Genomic DNA, 18374 nt, shown 5'->3' with positions numbered 1-18374 from the left:
TTTCCATGTCGATAAGTTAACTAATTATGTTCTGAATATTTCCCCAGAGAAACAAAGGCAGATCCCAAAATATTTAGTTTTATATTCATGACACTTCAAGGCACGTCTTAAAATTTTACTCTGGAATTTCTCCATAAATAATGACATTGTAAAGTTTTTTGGGAAATAATGTGTGCGTGCGTGTGTGTGTGGAGTGTGTGCGTGCGTGCGTGCGTGTGTGTGTGTGTGTGTGTAATAAAGACAGCTCTTACTAGAATGACAATGAATAATCTAAAGATACTGGAATAAGATACTACATTTTTTTATATATTAATTTTAAAAATTAGAGCTGGAAGGGACCAATTGAAATTTATTAGAAAGGTCCTATATCTCAAGCCTGTGTACATGCTTGCATACCATTTTACCTTGCCGCATTCACCTTGAACACTACAATGAAGTTACCCTTGTCACTATCAAAAAATGTTCTCATTTCTTACTTGACCTGTATGTGTAATGATAAATTTAATTCACCTGACATTGATTTACCAGGGTTTATTCATTTTATCAAAAATCAAATCTAGTCATTTCATTACCTCTTTAATAAAATCCTTATGATTTTATTAAAATGAAACTATTTTTTCTCTTTATTTCTGGAACATTACTCTCTTTTGGTTTTATATCTCCTTCACTGTCGACTTTTTCTCAGCCTAAAAGGCATCTCTTTCTCCACCATATCATAACCGTCACTGTTTTTCAGATCTCTGTCTTCACCCTCTATTTCACTCTGGCCCTCCTGAATTGATCTTATATACTACCATGGTACCAAATATTGTTTATGTGTTATCATCACACATCTTCAATCGTCCCTCGTGACTTACATGTTTGTTTGTGTTTATTAAAGGATATAATTATGTTTCCCAAGAGCACTTCCAAAGGTGATATAATCATTACCCTACCACATGGAGCTATCTTTTCTTCTGTACTCTCTCCAGCAAGGAATGTCATTGTCAAGCCAAAATAAGATAACAGCAACAACATACGCTAGCAGTATCCTTTTCCTAACTCTCCACATACAAAGACAGCACATAAGAAGTGCAAGGATATACTTATGAAAAGAGTAATGATGTATGGATGCACCTTAAAATTTGTTTGTTAGTACAACCCACAAAAGTGAGAAAGCTACCAAGTAGAAAGAAGGAAGGCTTGCTTTTTTTTTTTAATTGCAGGCCTCTTGTTTTTTATATATCATTAGATCAGTATAGGAACTCTTTCAACCCTCAAGAGTATACCTATTCCCACAGTTGCTTCCCTATGCCATTTCTGATGGCCTCACCAGGCCTGTAGCAGCCTAGCTATAGCCTTTCAAATGTATCTTGATGTTCAAAGCCTGCTCCTCTCCTACTTTTGTGGTAATCAATGATACCTTATTAATCTCTCATTACCACCTACCCACTTTCAGTTTCCTGAGCAAATCATGCTCCAGGTTTCATCTTTGCCTTTGCCACAGATGTTGCAAAAAAATTCTAGACTGCTTTATCTAGACTACATTTCCCCCATATTTCTTCTTTTGGTGAATTTCTCTGTGTTTCTCCATCCTCTTTTTCCTCTTTTCCTGGTTGTTCCCTGGTCCTGATTGGGTTCCCTGATTGGGTTCCCTGATTGGGACCCTGATTGGGACCCTGATTGGTCCTGACTGGGTATTCTTTCTATGTGTTCTCTTTGCCATACCTTTTATTTTATTACAGTTTAATTTCACTTTTGACTGACTATACCATGAACTCTTTGAGGGCAAGCATAGTGTCTTTTTTGTCTGACTCCTCAATGCTAAACATAGTAATCTCTGAGGAAGTTATCCTAATGCAGAATATTTTATGCCATTTGTTAATATTGCTATGAAATGTAAGCTAAAAAAAAGTTTAACTACTCTTGAAATTTACTACCACCCCATTCAAGATGTATCCTTTTCAAGCCCTAATTCCTGAGCTAAAGATGCAGTGATTCTCTTTCAATATTTTTCAGCCAAGTATACTTTGGTGATGATCAACTCTGAGACTTCTGTAACAATCACCCCTGGGTGATCATTGTAGGGCACAGCTATAGTCTCTATGTTGAAAATTATAATAAAATTGGTCAAGGCCTTCACAAGACATTCTTTACCTATTTTAGAGTTTGGGAAGCAAGATGAAATTTCTAGTTTCATTTTCAGAACGCTTTTACATTTTGGTTGCTTATGTAGATAACAGAATTGACTTCTGGAACTCTGATCTTTTGGAAACTCCTAGGTCAGAGAAATGGTGTCTGCGCTTCTTTGAGCTGACTGTCGCTCCCTGTGAATATCAAATGGCAGGCAAACTGCTTTTTCTGCACTTGACACACCCAGTGCGTTCCTGTCGACTTAAGTAATTATAAACAGAAATGTGAAAAAGAACCTAAAGAACGACTCATGATACTGAGGTTTTGGAGAAATAGTACGCTGGTGAAACATTAATGGCTTGGCCTAGTTTGGGATTTTAGTTGCTGTCATTTCTCTGGTTATGCTGGTTTCACTTATGATTTTTATCTTCAGAAGAGGCTGTAACTATCACGGTTAGGTTTCCTTTGGTGTCACAATATTCAAAATCAACAGTAAACATATCTTTATTCTGAGAAACAACCAATTTAAACTTATTAATAGCCATAATGCTTACTTTTTAGGTTGCCATTCTTTTTTTAACTTTATGATTTACTGTAATAATAATGAACACATTTTTTTTGCCTTCTTTCCAGGTAAAACAATGAACATGCCAAAGTTATTTGATAAATTATTTATAATACCCTCATAGGCAAGGAATCAACAAGAATAATGGCCTCCATTTTTTCAGAAAAACAAATAGGTCATGGTGATATTTTATGACTTACTCATGGCACATGTCCTACAGATCAGTAGTAACTGAGGAAGCAAATTGGCAGCCACCTAACTACTTGCAGATTCTTGAGCATAGCAAACCGAATGGCAGGCATGGTAATAAATCACAGAGTTTAGAACATTTTTCTTCAAATATTCTCAACTGAAATTTTCTTCAAATTCAGATTTTTTTGAAGGAAAAAGAAATAGATATGAAGAATAAAGATTTATCTCAGATAATAGTTTCATTTATTTCTGTGTATTATTTACATTATTTATTTATATATTTATTCATTTAAAGAGATAACATATGCACATGGTAAAACAAATAAAAAACTACAAGGTACATACAACGAAAATATCTCTTCATCCCATCCCTTCCCATTTCTTTCCAGCATCAACCAGTTACCGGTTTCTTGACTTATAGTTAAGACCTATGTTTGTACATTTATGCACACATTTTTCCTTGTTTAAGAGACTTATATACGTTCTAGTTTCAATTCAAAATATTCAGCAGCTAAAAAAAGACTCTTAGAATAATATCTATTTGCTTTTCAAAGAAAACCACCAATTCAGAGCCACCACAAATTCAGAGCCGTTATCATTCCTAACCAGTTATCTTGCTTTAAAGAGAAACACATTTGTTTTAGTCAAAGCTGGCTGTACTTGTAAGGAACACATAAATATTTAAAGAAACAGCAAATGCTGCAAAGTGAAAATAATGATATTGGCTGAACTCTCCCAGTATATCTCATGTCCAACATTAGATGCCTCGTTTAGAGTCATTCTGGAAAGATTCTTATTGGGGCCTATTTATGAAGTAAATTTTAATGCTTAGCTTTGGAAATATAGACTGTCCTCAAGTGCATATTAAATAGGAAGTTGTTGTAAAGAGTATTACAACATTTTTGTCAAGATATAGTAAGTAAAATAGAAAGATCACTTCATTTTTTACGTCAGGATGTCCTCTGCTTACTTGTGAGCTTCTTTTGTTTTCATATGTGCATTCACAAGGCAAAATAGAGTATCTGGAGACATCAGGGAAGAGAGCGTCGTGTTCACTTTTATCATCTTCTAATTCTGAATGCTTAGGATTTACTTACTAGATGACTTGCTTGCAAATATAATTACATTTTAGAAAATATTGAACTTAAAAAACTCTTAGAAAAGAACAATAAATTAATTGAAAATCTCTTCTACATTTAATCACAAAGATAAATGGATCTTAGTAAAATTTTAGTTCTGGGGTCAGGATGGTTAACTAAGTATTTAATAAGATTATTTTGCATAGATTTTCTTTTGATTAATTTTATATAACTGCAAAATTATGAACATTAATTTTGTGGGGTTTTTTTTGGTATGATTTAGGAATTTACTTTTCTAAAAATGTAATTACCCAGTTATAATTTAAATTAAAATTTAGTAATATTTTCTCATTGTATATAATGTTTTCTTTCCCATATATCAAATACTTAACATAGATCCCTTTCATGAATCTTCTTTTGTGATCTATGTAATAAAATTATGAAATTTTAATTATTTTGCTTTATGAGTTATAATGTTTGACAAAGAGATATCATAGGTTCTCTCTTGACAATTACTTTAAGCTTCATTAATATAATGCGTGTATAATAGTATTATAGCATTTAATTATTTTGTGGTGAAGTTACATTTCATTGTTGCTATATTTTTAAATATTTTGAAAATATTATTTGATAGTCTTTTATATTTATAGTTCCAGGTGAATCTTGTATTAATTTTGTTTTTCTTCAGGAAAAGTCAATTTTTTTGTATTGTATTAACTGTATACATTAAATTTGGGAGAATGAATGACATGTATAATTATTCACCAAAGAAAATGTTGAAAATCATTATTTATTTAAGATCATTTATGTTTCTTAGAACCATAACTTCTAAGAACTGTCTGGAAAATGTTTGATACAATTCAAGTGACAAAAGAAAAAGAAAGGTATGATTTTTTGTAGTCATGTTACTTTCTATGATTATTTTATTTTAATTAAACTTTTAAAGTGACTACAGATTCACACGCAACTGTAAAAAAGAGTAGAGAGTCTGTGTACCCTTTAGCCAGTTTCTCCCAGTGGTAATATCTTGCAAAACTCTAGCGAAATTTCACAAGCAGGATATCGACATTGATATAGTTGAGATACAGAACATTCCATCACCATGAAGATTCCACACTACTTCCCTCCCAAACCACAACCTCCTTTACCCCTGGCAAACACATCACTGTTCTGTTCTCCATTTCTACAATTGTTTCAGCAATGTTATATAAATGGAGTCATACAATATATAACCTTTCAGGATAGGCTTTTTTCCTCTCAGTGTAATTCTCTGGAGAGTCATCCAGAGTTCCATTTGCCAAGTTTGTTCCTTTTTATTGATGAGTAGTATTCCATGGTATGAATGTACCACTGTTTGTTTGAACACTCACCCATTGATGAATATCTGAATTGTTGCCAGTTTGGTGCTGTTATGAATAAAGCTGCTGTAAACATTCATCTAAAAGTTTCTGTGTGAACATAAATTTTCATTTCTCTGACATAAATGCCCAGGAGTACAACTGATAGGTTATATGGCAGTTGAATATTTAGTGTTTTTAAATAAATTGCTAAACTGTTTCCATACTGGCTGTCCTTTTTAGCCACCTAACATGTATGAGGGATCCAGTTTCACCATATACTTGCCAGCACTTAGTGTTCTCACTATACTTGTTTTAGTCTTTTTTTTTAAATAGGTGTGTAATGTATCTCTCATTTTGGTGTTAATTTACATTTTCCTAATTGTTAATACAGTTGAAAATCTTTTCATGTGCACATTTAGCATCTGTATATCCTCTTCAGTAATATTTCTTTCTTTTTTTTTTTCTAATTGGATTTTCTTAACTGTTGAGATTTGAGTATCCTTTATATATTCTGGATTTTAGTTCTTTGTCAGATATATGGCTTCCAAATGTTTTCCCCTAGTCTGTGCTTGTCTTTTCATCCTTTTAAGAGGGTTTTTATAGACCAAAAGTGTTTAATTTTGTTGAAGCCCAATTCGTCAATTTTTTTTCATGGATTGTAATTTTGGTTTCAAGTCTAAGAACTCTGCCTAAGCTTAGATCCTGAAGATTTTTTCCTGAATTAAAAATATACATGTATGGTTTTACATTTTATAATTAAATCTGTGATTCATTTTGTGTTAATTTGTGTGCTAGATGTGAGACTTAAGTTTATTTTTTGCCAATGGATGTCCAATTCCTATAGCATCGTTTACTAAAAAGACTTTCCTCCATTGAATTGTGTTTTCACCGTTTTTTCAGAAATCAGCTAGGAATATTTGTATGGGCCAATTTGTGGGTGTCTATTCTCCATTGATTTATGTGTCTATCCCCCAACCAATGCCACATGGTTTTGATTATTGTATCTATATAATAGTATTATAATCAGGTAACTCTGTACATTAACCTGTTGAAAATTGATATATTTACTATATTGAGACTTCTATTTATTTAGTTCTTTTTTATTTCTTTCATCAACATTTTGTAGTTTTCCCCACACAAATTCTATACTTGTGTGCATTCTTTTCTAATGCATTCACTTAGTGATACAAATTCACCTCTCAGCACTGTTTTAGCTATCTCTTTGACTCAAGGAATATTTAGATGTATATTGTTTAGTTCCCAAGTGTTTGGAGATATTCTTATCTACTTGTTATTGACTTCTAATTTGATTCCACTGTACTCAGAGAACACACTCTGTATGATTTTCAGTTCTAAATTTGTTGTTTTATAGCCCAGGACATAACTTATGTTGATATATGTTCCATGGTCACTTGTAAAAGACGTGTATTTGGCTGTAACTGGGTAGTGTTCTGAAAATGTTGGTTACATTATTCTAGTTGATGGTGTTGAGTTCTTGTATATGCTTGTTGATGTTTCCATCAGTTGAGAGAGGAGCATTGATATCTCCAACTATTATTGTACATTTGTCTATTTCTCTTTTCATTTCTATCAGTTTTGCTTCATATATTTTGCAGCTCTGGTTTTTTGATCTATACATGTTTAGAATTGCTATCTCTTGTTGGTATATTACTTTTTTTTTTTTCTTTTATGTCAGGTCCTCCTTGCCTCTGGTAAATTTTTGTGCTCTGAAGTATGCTTTATCCAATATTCATACAGTTGCTCCTACTTTCTTTGATCAATGTTTATGTAATACATCTTTTTTCATTCTTTTTACTTCAACTTGGCCTATATTGTTTTATTTTAAGTGACTTCCTTTTAGACAGTATATATGTGTCATGCTGTTTAATCTCTTTGACTAATAATTTGTCTTATTTATATATTTAGATCACTTACATTTAATGTAATTATTGATATGTTAGGGCTTAAATATGCCTGTTTATTTATTCATTATGTTTTCTGTTTACTTTTTTGTTTGTTTCTCTGTTTACTTTTACCTGGTTTCCAGTAGGTTATTTTGAATTTTAGAATTTTGTTTTGATTTTTCTATGTTGTGTTCTTAGTGATTGCTTCATGTAGTTTTATTTAAGTGATTGCTCTGTGTATAATATTATATATAAATAACACAGTCTACATTGTGGTCATTTTACCAGTTAAAGTGAGTTTTACAAACTATTCCTGCCTTTGTATCCCTTACCAGACTCATTTATAATATAATTGTCTTAAGCATTTTCTCCACGTATGCATAGAACTACATCACATGGTGCTATAATTTATGCTTCAATCATCAAACATAATTTAGAAAACTCATGAAGAAAGGGAACATCTTTTTTTATTTACCCATAATTCTGCTTGCTCTGTGCTTTCTTCCTTCCTGATGTTCCATGGTCTCTTATTGTTTTCTTTCTGTTTAGAAAACTTACCTTATTCATTCTTTTAGTTTAGATTTATTGAAAACAAATTCTGAGATTTTCTGTGTCTTGAATTTGTAGATTTATGTCTTTTACCAAGTTTGAGATCCCTTTTACCTTTTGGTCTAATTTCCAATGGCACACATGTTAGAACTTTTTTTATAGTCCCACAGTTCTCTGAGGTTTTATATGTATATGTATACACACACACACACACACACACACACACACACACACACACGTCCATCTATTTTGTCTCTGCTGTTCAGATTGAGTGATTTCTATTGTTTTATTTTCAAGTTCACTGATTCTTTCCTCTGTCCCCTCCATTATTCTGTTGACAGTAATGCTTAGTAGTTTCATTTTGGTTATTATATTTTTAATTCTAAAATGTATATTTTGTTTTTCTTTATATCTTCTATTTCTTTGCTGAGACTTTTCACTTTTCTCATTTATTTTAAGTGTATTTGTAATTGCTATTGAACCATCTTTATGATGGCTTCTTTAAATCATTGTAAGATACTGCTAGCACCACCGTTATCTTAGTATGGGCATCTATTGATTGTCTTCATTCATTTTGAGATCTTCCTGGTTCTTGGTATGATACATGATTTTTTTCTGTTGAAGATTAAAAATGTATGGCATATGATAATAGACTGTGAATGTTATCTAAACCTTTTATTTTAGCTGGTTTTATCTGAAATGGCTCCATCAGGGGAAGAAGAGAGTCTTTGATTTGTTGCTATTTGTTGGGGCAGAAGCTCAGGTTTTACCACTGGGAGTCAAAGTTTAGGTTCTCCACTCAACCTTTGTTAGTATTAAAGGGAAGGGGCTTGTCCTGGCTGTGAGGTATGAGTGGCATTTCTGGCTCCCCAATGGGCCTCAACTGATACTGCCCTGGTTGAGAGGAGTAGGAATGCCTCATTACTCCTCCCCATGCAGCCACTAGCCACATTACAGTGTTGGGGGATACTTCTTAACTGCTGGGAGGTGGTGAAAGTCCTGACTCTCTTGTAGGTTTCCCCCTGCACTGCTCCAGCAGAGAGAGGGAGGGATGGCTTCTTACTACTGAGTGGGAGTGAAAGTCTAGACTTTCTGATGATCCCCACTAACACCTTTTAGTGGTTACCTTGCTAATGCCAAATGGAATGAAAGTTTTGGCTCCCTACTTGGCCTTCTATGACACCATCTTGGTGGTGGAGGGGAGTGGATTAGATAACCTCATTAAAGACTGGCAAGGTTGGAAAACTAGGCTTACCATTCAACCTTTTTGACATGGGTAGAGATGGGACCACTTTTCCCCCTCCGTGGTGTTAGATTGGAGTGGAGTGGTTATTGCCTGAAAGTTTTCTGTCTTATGTGGCCTATTTCCTTGTATTTTGGCCAAGAGAGTAGTTTTCATTGATTATTTATTTCACCTGCAGTGTTGGTGTTTCCGAGTTTTCAGTTCTTCACCTCCAAGCCTGGTATGTATGAGGCAAAAATAAAACACAAGGAACTTACTGCATCCCCAGTCCTGAATGATGTGCCGTTTCCTATACACCTTTCAAAGACTCCTTATATTTGTTTTATATATAATGCTCAGGGTTTTCAGATGTACTTAGCAGAAGAAATAAGAAGGTATGTCTACTTCATCTTCCCAGAAACAGAAGTCTAAAAATCTTAAAGACTTTAAAAATCCATAAACTAACTTTTTAATATAAAATCCTTTTAATCATTAGGAGAAAGTTAAATGCACATTTCACTAGTGTATCAACCAAATATTACTTAAGGTAACAAATCTGTCACAGAATTACCTAATCACCAATGAAATAATCATAGATCTTATTCAAAAATGTCATGTTTACTTCAACTTGGAAATGACCTAATGAAAAATTGACATCAAGCCCATCACAGAAAGTGTCCAAAGCTGGAAAGGTTGCTGATTAAAGAATCTCATGGGGGTACCATTTATCTTTCTCCATTTCTCTGTTTTCTTAAAATTACACTAACATTCCTAACTTGGTCCAATGTGATTTCATTTGGGAGGAGTACAACTGCAAAGATAAAAACCCCAAAGTTTTAAATTTGTTAACATGTTTTACATTATCTTTCTTTTAATTTTTTTTTTCCTCATGCCCTACTTGGGCTGGTGTTGCTTAGATTAAATCCCTAGTTTGATGCAACAGTAAGTTAAAAAAAACAAAACAAAACAAAACAAAAAAAAAACGTAGCAGCTTATTTGAGAAATAAAGTGTGAGCCTGGTGCCTGTGGAGGCCTTTATCCTTTTCAGCACATGGGCACGAGCTTATGGCTGTGTGGGGTGTGAACATTGGGGCAGGTGGAGCCAGTGGAAAGCACTGCCTCTGAATATCTGTGTCTGGAAGGTCTTTATCTCTGCTTAGAGGCCATTACTCAACTATGAGCCTGTGGGGATGGCCATTTTCAGGGCCACACCTAACCTTGCTCAGATGGCTCTACTTGCAGTTAAACAGCATTCTCTCATTATCTGCCAATTTTCTACCAATTTCTATTCATTTAATAAAGAAAACACTTTTATTTTACTAATAAATTATCCCATTCTTAACCAGAGGAAAGAAGGAATTTCAGTAATTCATTTAGAAAAAAAAAAAAAAATCATAGGTCAAGATAATTCAGTCTTGGTAAGCTTAGATGGACCAGAAAATGAAATATTTTGAGACTAAGAGGGGTGTGTGTGTGTGTGTGTGTGTGTGTGTGTGTGTGATCACATATACTCAATAACATCACATAAGGAACCTTCCAAATAGGTTTTAGAGGCATCCTCCTAGAAATTGCTAACCATTGCCTGTGCTAACTTTCCATCTTGCTCAAAGCTTCAAATGTTTATTTAAGTCTCAGCCACTTTAGTATGCACAGCAGATTTTCAAAACAGTGAGCTCTTAACAATTCTTTTCCTACACTCAGTATGCTTTTAGGAATCATCGATATTTAAATTTCCCCCATTGAGATATCAGTCTCTATGGAGATAAAGAGAAGGAAATCATTTCTGTCATTTTATGTGTATTACTTTGCTAAGAACTACAATAGAAAACAGAGAACAAAAACAGTATTTATATATTTTATGCAAGTCATTACTTTAAGCTATGTTGACATCCAACTAGTATGTCCTAGTTTTCAGCCATGTAAGATCACCAGATATTACTTTTGAGTAAAGTTTATTTTCAGAAATATCTCAAGAGTGGGAGGACACATAGTTTGGATTCTGTTTTAGGTATTTTGTGGTAATTCCCTACATATTTCAGAAAAGACACAAGTGAAAGATATGTCTATTAAGATAGAAATCTGTAAATAAGGATTCATAGTTTTTAAAAACTATGCATATGAAGAAAGAGATAAGGGTGTGGGGTGTGGGGGGGCGGGGGTGAAGATTAATCATGAACAACCTTTTCATCTTTCCCCAAAGGAGTATCTGTCTGAGAAAGGAGTATTACACCAGACTAATAGGTCATTGAATGTGAGAATTCAGTGACTGTCTTTCAAGAGTGATGCGCTGAACATCAGGAGCTCAGCATAAGCATAGACATCCCCTGCTAGCAATTCTCACTCTGATTAAATTCATGCACCATTTCAACTTTGCAGCAATCACTGCAGTCAGGCACTTAGATAATGTTATGTAAGTACTTATATTGCTGGGCTATCACCTGATTAGAGAAAGTGGTATCTGTTTTTTGCAGTGGGCATTTTATAAAATAGAACACATGATTAATAATGGAGATTATTATTACAGTGTATAGCTAAGCTGAGTTATTATTGCTGTTGTTTTTTTCCTTCATACAAGTTATAAGATGTTAATATTCAATTTGTAAAACATTTCTTCACTCCTGGAAAGGAAAATGGAAATGTGTTATCTTTATTCATAAAGATGACAGTCTCCCTTGTCCACCAGAAGTTCAAATTCCCATCTAGGTCTAGTGTCTTGTCAGGAAAAGGCAGGCTGAGATAAAAGGCCAGAATTAACCGGAAATGCCAGCCCAGTTTTGTGGCACATTGTGACAAGCCTCAGTCTATTTGCCTTAAAATAATTTCTCAGTTTGTAGAATGCAATAATGTATTAATAATTAAATGTCAGGCAATTTGCAACTTTTTGAAGATAAGAAAAATAGTCATGTGATCATAGTGTGTAGAAGTTTCTATTTTCAACAGTGCTTCTATATGCATAATCTCATTTGCTCCTTGGATATATTATATAGTCTGGAAAAATGTTATTTTTTTCATTTTTCAAAGGAAACCAATGTTCACAGAGTTGATTGACACAGGTAAGCAAACACAAAATCATTCCGGTAACTGGCCTTCTGATTCCCTCCTTACTCAGTGCTCTAATCAACAGATGAGTTCCCATCGATTCCAAAATAGCATTGTTTAAGGCTGAGTTCTCTACAAACAGAGTCTAAGACAAATTATTTTGCAAATGATTTGCTGAGGGAGAGTTCTCAGGAGAAACTTCTAGGTGAGGAAAGCAGGACAGAGCAGGGGAAGAAGCCAGACAGAGATGTGGGTTTAGAAGAGTCTAGCCTCAGTCCAATCCCACAGGCAGCTGTGGAATGTGAATTGCACCAGAGGTTTTTCCATCCAAACATGAGAGAACTGTTGTTTCTACTTTCTCCTTCTCAGTCAGTCATTAGCCATGGACACCCCTGAGGGTGGTGTGGGGAGAGCCTCAGCCATTTGTGGTGGCTTCCACAGTCAACAAAGGATGGTACTTTGAAGAAGGATGCACAAGAGAGCAGTAGCTGTGGAAAAGGGAAACAGATTACTAAAGGTGCCCAACGGAATCTGCTACAGACAACTAATTTTCTTCCTTTTTGAGAATTGTTTCATTTTATTGTGAATCCTGTAAACCATATACCAAGGTAGAGAGAAGAGCATAATGAACTCCCATGGACGCGTCCCTGCCATCAGTAATAATCAACATGTGGCCAAACTTGTTGCATCGGCTGAGAGCTGAGTTTTGAAATACAGTGGCTGTTCTCTGCGTTCAGGAACACCAACATACACATTACAGTTTAAACACTTATTTAGATTGAAATAGTCTTGTTAAGGAACAATTGAGTGTACTAGAGAGGGAGTAGGTTTTATGATATGTGCATTTCAGTCTAGGTTCTGCAAAGCTAGGGGACTGGACAAGTGAGCCCCATAAGCCTTTGTAGTTTAAAAGCTTGGTGATTTTCTAACCAAAGGTAGCATAGAGTAAATAGTCTATACCCTCAAACGCATTCAGCAGTTTTGCACTAATCTCCTTGTGACTGGTGAACTCTAGACAGACACCCAAGTACAGCATATACAAGCGTGCCTTCCTCAGACCACAGAAGACAGAGGGGCATGCCCACTGCAACCCCAGGGTAGAGCGTGTTGGTGGATTCCTGTTGCTCATTGAATGAAGTCCACACTCTTGTGCAAGGGTCTACACAATCCCACTCCCACGTACCTTTCCTGCTTCACCTTCTTCAAGTCTCCCACATGCATGCCTTGTTCTTAGTATACTGAACTGCTGCTCCTAAATCACCATACCGTTTGGAATGATGCTGGGCCTGTCAAATTTCTGTCTCTCTGCCTCTGAGTCTCTAAATTTCTGTATGGAAAAATTATTTATGGTGCAAACCAACTGAAACATTATCTACCCGCAGAAATATCTTTCAGCTTCCATTACTTATTTTCTTTTTCTATACTCTCTTTCTCCTTCATCCCCTCTTCTTTCCACCCCACCCCACCCTGTCTCTTCCTGGGCATAGAAAGAGTGATTACTTTGTCTCCAGATTAAGTGATTATTAGTCTCTGTAGATTACTTAAACTATATTTCTAGAAATATCTAGGACAGTCCCTTGATGCTTTGTTTACATTTGTACTAATTGGGGATCTAGAAAGTGCTGCCCAATAAATTATTGTTAAATGAACAAAGAAATGTGATTCTCTCTTTTCATTCCCAGGATGTTTGTTACTATGGCTTATACCACATTATTTTATTTTTTTGTTTTTTTTTATTTTTTTGGTATTATTTGCTTCCATGTCTGTCTTACCCATCGTGATGGTTAGTTTTATGTTTCAACTGGATGGAGCAAAGAGATGCCCAGATAGCTTGCAAAACATTATTTTTGGGTGTTTCTATGAGTATTTTTACAGAAGAGATTAGCATTTGAGTCAGTAGACTGAGTAAAGACAATCACCCTCCCCAATGTAGGTGGGCATCATCTAATCCTTTGAGGACCTGACTAGAACAAAAAGGCAAAGGAAGCACAAATTCTCTCTTTTTGAGTTGGGGCATCCATCTTCTTTTGCACTCAGACCTTGGAGCCTCTGGCTCTCAGGCCTTCAAACTCAGACTAAATTATACCACCAACTTTCCTGGTTCCTCAGCTTGCAGATGGCATACTGTGGCATATCTCAACCTCTATAATCACGTGGGCCAATTTTCATAATAAGTCTCCTCTCATGTAACTTGCTATATATCATATTGTTTCAGTTTCTCTGGAGAACCCTAATGCACATATCGTTGTAATTTGGGTTTTCACAGAAGCATATCCTAAGATAAAGATTCTAGAACAAGTAGCTTTTTTTGTGGCATGATATCAGGAAACATGAATCGAGAGTGGAGAAATAAGCTAGTGAAGGAATAACCAACAGTGTGAGCAACCGGAGCTTAAACCTGATAGTAAACCTCAATAGCATCCCACCTGCAGGAGAGTCGTATAGGGTTGCTTGTGGGAGGCATTAATTTCCAGAGCTTCAGCCTACTGCGCATGGGCAGAGCAGAATGTGATGGTCAGAAAAAGCCCTCAGATAAGGAGATTCACGTGCTGGCTGTTGGAATTTTGTCTGGCATGCAATGTAAATGGTACTGCTACAAGGATATGGATGTGGCACCAAGAACATCTGTTATACTTATGTTTTTTAATCAAGATCTATTATTTACCCTATGTTTTCAAGCTAATGATAATGTGAAACACTAATTAAATGCTATAAAATGAATGAATAAATTGATAATAGCATAGTATAATGAATGGCCCTGCTAAGTTAGATATATTCTTAGTGCAACCAGACTTCTGGGTCCACCAGGGATACCTCAGATCAGTATAAACTTGTCCTGAAATGTAATATACTCTTCCAGATGGACAGATTGTAAGACCCTCAAACCAAGTCCTTTCTAAAACACGCATGCTACTGAAATGCCACCCTTGCTATATGGGGTAATTCTATTCTCCAATTGTGGCTTGTTAGCTGGAACCATCAAATACAATCATGAAAGACCTTCATATGGTAACCTAACACATTCCAAACTTTTCCAAGCCCATATTCCATTAAATTGCCAATGTATGGTTAGTTCAAGTGGAATGCAATCCATATGGCTCATTTAAACTTACCTCTCTAAATATTGCTTTATAAAAACAAGTGAATGTCCTGAGGAACATTTTCAAAGATATTTTAATTGGAATATATATCTCTTTGCCTGGAAGATAACTTGACAAAGCACAATGAAGTTGATTTTTGTAGATTTTGAGTATCAAAAGGTTTTAGGGTTGAATTGGGTATGTGCTTAACACCCCAGATTCTGCCATCAATGCTACATAAAGCAATGGGGCATTATGGATACAATTATATTTGGAAAGTGAATGGTGAAGTTATAATGATTTGGTGTTAACAATTCTTGATAAAAAAGACATTACAGCGAATCCTCAATAGTAAATGAAAGATATGGGACTTTGAATTCTCTGTGCTATTTGATATAAAATGATGTATTAGCATATGCTGAGGATATTAAAAAGAAAATAACAAGTCTGTCTATGGACCTTAATAAAGCAGGTAGAAAAACATTAGTATTCATTTGTAATACAACCTACAATTTTATTTTCCTTGTATTATACATGTTCATGTTCATAAACACACATATATATAGTGTGTGTATGTGCAGTGCACACATACACAGGAGAGGAACTTGTATCTGGTATCATGTATCATAAAGGCGATATGGTTAGTATCATCAGAGGTTACCTCTTTTATTTGCCTTAAGGTTTTTTCCAACACTTTCTTATGAAATATTTCAAAAATAAATAACAGTTAAAATAAATTTACAGTGAACACCCATATACGAATCACTTAGATCCTAGCATTGACATTTTGCTATACTTAATTTATTATATAACTATACATGTCTCAATCCTTTCTATCAATTCTCTTAATTTTTTATTCATTTGAACATAAATGCAAATCTCAGTACTTCTTAAATATTTCAGCACAATAGATTCCATGATAGATTTCCTTGAAACAAAAAGTTGTAAAAGACAATGATAATTTTAATACCATTTCATTCATTCTACCAAGTTTTAGAGCAACTCAGTCTATTTCACATGTAATGTGCTTTATATTTGAAAATAAATAGCAAAATATGTCCATGTATATGTGGTAGAATGGGATGAAATCAAAGGATTCGATTAATCCAGTGTACTGACAACTGATCTAACTGCCTTGGCAAAAGGAATTGATTCTGCTTCTAGCAGGCTTGTCTAGTGTGCTGTTGGCAAAATTAAATATGTTCACACCCAATAATGCCAGGATATATTGATATGAATATTTTCAGCAAAATATTAAAATGGTGCATTCGGTTAATGGCCAAGGAATTTATTCATAAACACTTTCTCTTGAGCTAGGTGAGTCTCTATAAAAGTGTTTTTATTTTGTTTGTGCCACATGGTTAGGTATTTATAGAAATAAATAATTTTAGCAACAAATGGATTTTCAAATATAATGATTCTCAATGAAAAACGGAGTTACTATAAACTTTACCATACATCAAAGAAAGTTTGTTTGCCATCCCCAGATTATCATGGTACGATTTATTTGATTTTTAAAAATCTCATTCTGTGACTCATGGGTTAAATGCCAAAAGAGTTTTTGTTTTGTTTTTCTTTGTTTTAAATGTGAGTTTGTATGAATTGCTTAAGTCTGCAAAATTTAGAAGGAAATCTCTGCAACACAGATTTTGTTAAAAGATTTCCAGTATTTCCTGCATCTGTTGGGGGGAAATGGTACCCAATGCAGCTTTTACAACTATTTCAATAAAAAACAGAGGTAGATAGATTCTGTTTAAAACAATGGGGAAAATTGTGGGTTATTTTTAAAATTCAAAAAAAAAATATACATTTTCAGCCTCATCCCTGAAAAGTTTAAGCTATTAGATATTTCTTGTCCTATCTTAATTCCTTCAGTCCCTTAGTCCTCAACTTGAAAGTAACTTCAAGGAAGTAAGGTTTAATTTATTATTACATGTGCACTCACATGTAAAATTCAGTTTCTAGCAGTTCCAATTTCCAAGTATTATTAGTTTTTCCTGTTAGTCTATAAACCATGGTTAATTAAGGGAAAAATTCCATTTTATTATACTGTTACATTACCGCTCCACTGTTATTCCAAACAGCAATATTCAAAATGTCAGTTGGAATTAGGAATTAGTCTGCATAGGTTCATATATATTTTTTAAATCATTACAGTAATAGAAAGAGTCTGACTTCATTTTTGTTGTTTGATCATTGACAGCGTTCAAGCCTTGTCTTTACCTTCTTTTGTAATATCTAGGCAACTTATGGAAGCTCTTTCATACACACTCTCATTTTGCAGTGCTGAGAAGTTTAAACCTTGCAACCCTCTAGCCCAGACTGTGGAATGTTTCCCCAGCCCCAGCCCCTGGCCACTATATGGGTTCAACCTACACTCTCTGTCTCACTTAACCCAGCCCAAACCTGATTATACCTACCCTGTCCTCCCTGGGAATTCCTCCATACATTGTCCCTTTGAAGGGACACAATATACCATTATCTAACTACCCAGGAGAGTGCCTTTAGAATCCTGCCATGGTTCACGATATTTGCAGACAGGATCCTAACCACATTCACCTTTCTCTAGGAGCAAAGGTATGGTATTATTTTGATGCCCTCAGCCTCACAGCTGGATTCACCCCCTGTCCCAATAATGACATCGGTCCTGCAGGTGTATTCACTTAATATAACATTCCTCTAAGGCTGGATTCATCCTTTGTCATGACCTCAGTGCAGAAGTCAGAACAGTTGGACTCATTCTTGGTAGAATCATCCTCAGCCTTAAGTTCCATGTTAAAAAAACACAAACAAAACAAAACAAAAAACCCAAAAAAACCCCCCAAAAACTATATATATTTATATTATGTATAACACTTAAATGTGTTTTCCACCGCGTATATTCCCAACTACTCCCCCATCGCCTTTCCTAATTCAGCCCCAGCCACTGTGAGCTGCCCTTCCTTCTCCTTTTTCCCTTTTGCCTTATGCTCCTCCGACCTCTGCTTTTCTAGTCTCACCCCCTGATACCACATTATCCACTGTGAAGGCATTATAAAATAATTTTTATGTAACCCTCACTAAAGCAACAGCCCATATCTTAAAGCATACTCTCAGTTACCTGGCCATACTACAGTCTCTCTAGCTAATCTTAAAGAAACTTTACAATAACACGGTCCACCCCCTGACAATTTGTTTAGCTGACAACACCTTTAAATGTAAACCTATTGTTCTCCTGGACTTACTTCCCTTTTAAAATACTAATTCCAACTATTCAGGACAGCCTTCTGTATCCTGATCAAAATATTAGCAA

This window comes from Rhinolophus sinicus, linkage group LG05, assembly GCF_036562045.2.
Source record: "Rhinolophus sinicus isolate RSC01 linkage group LG05, ASM3656204v1, whole genome shotgun sequence".
Classification (NCBI taxonomy): Eukaryota; Metazoa; Chordata; class Mammalia; order Chiroptera; family Rhinolophidae; genus Rhinolophus; species Rhinolophus sinicus.
This window is presented reverse-complemented; position numbering follows the sequence as displayed.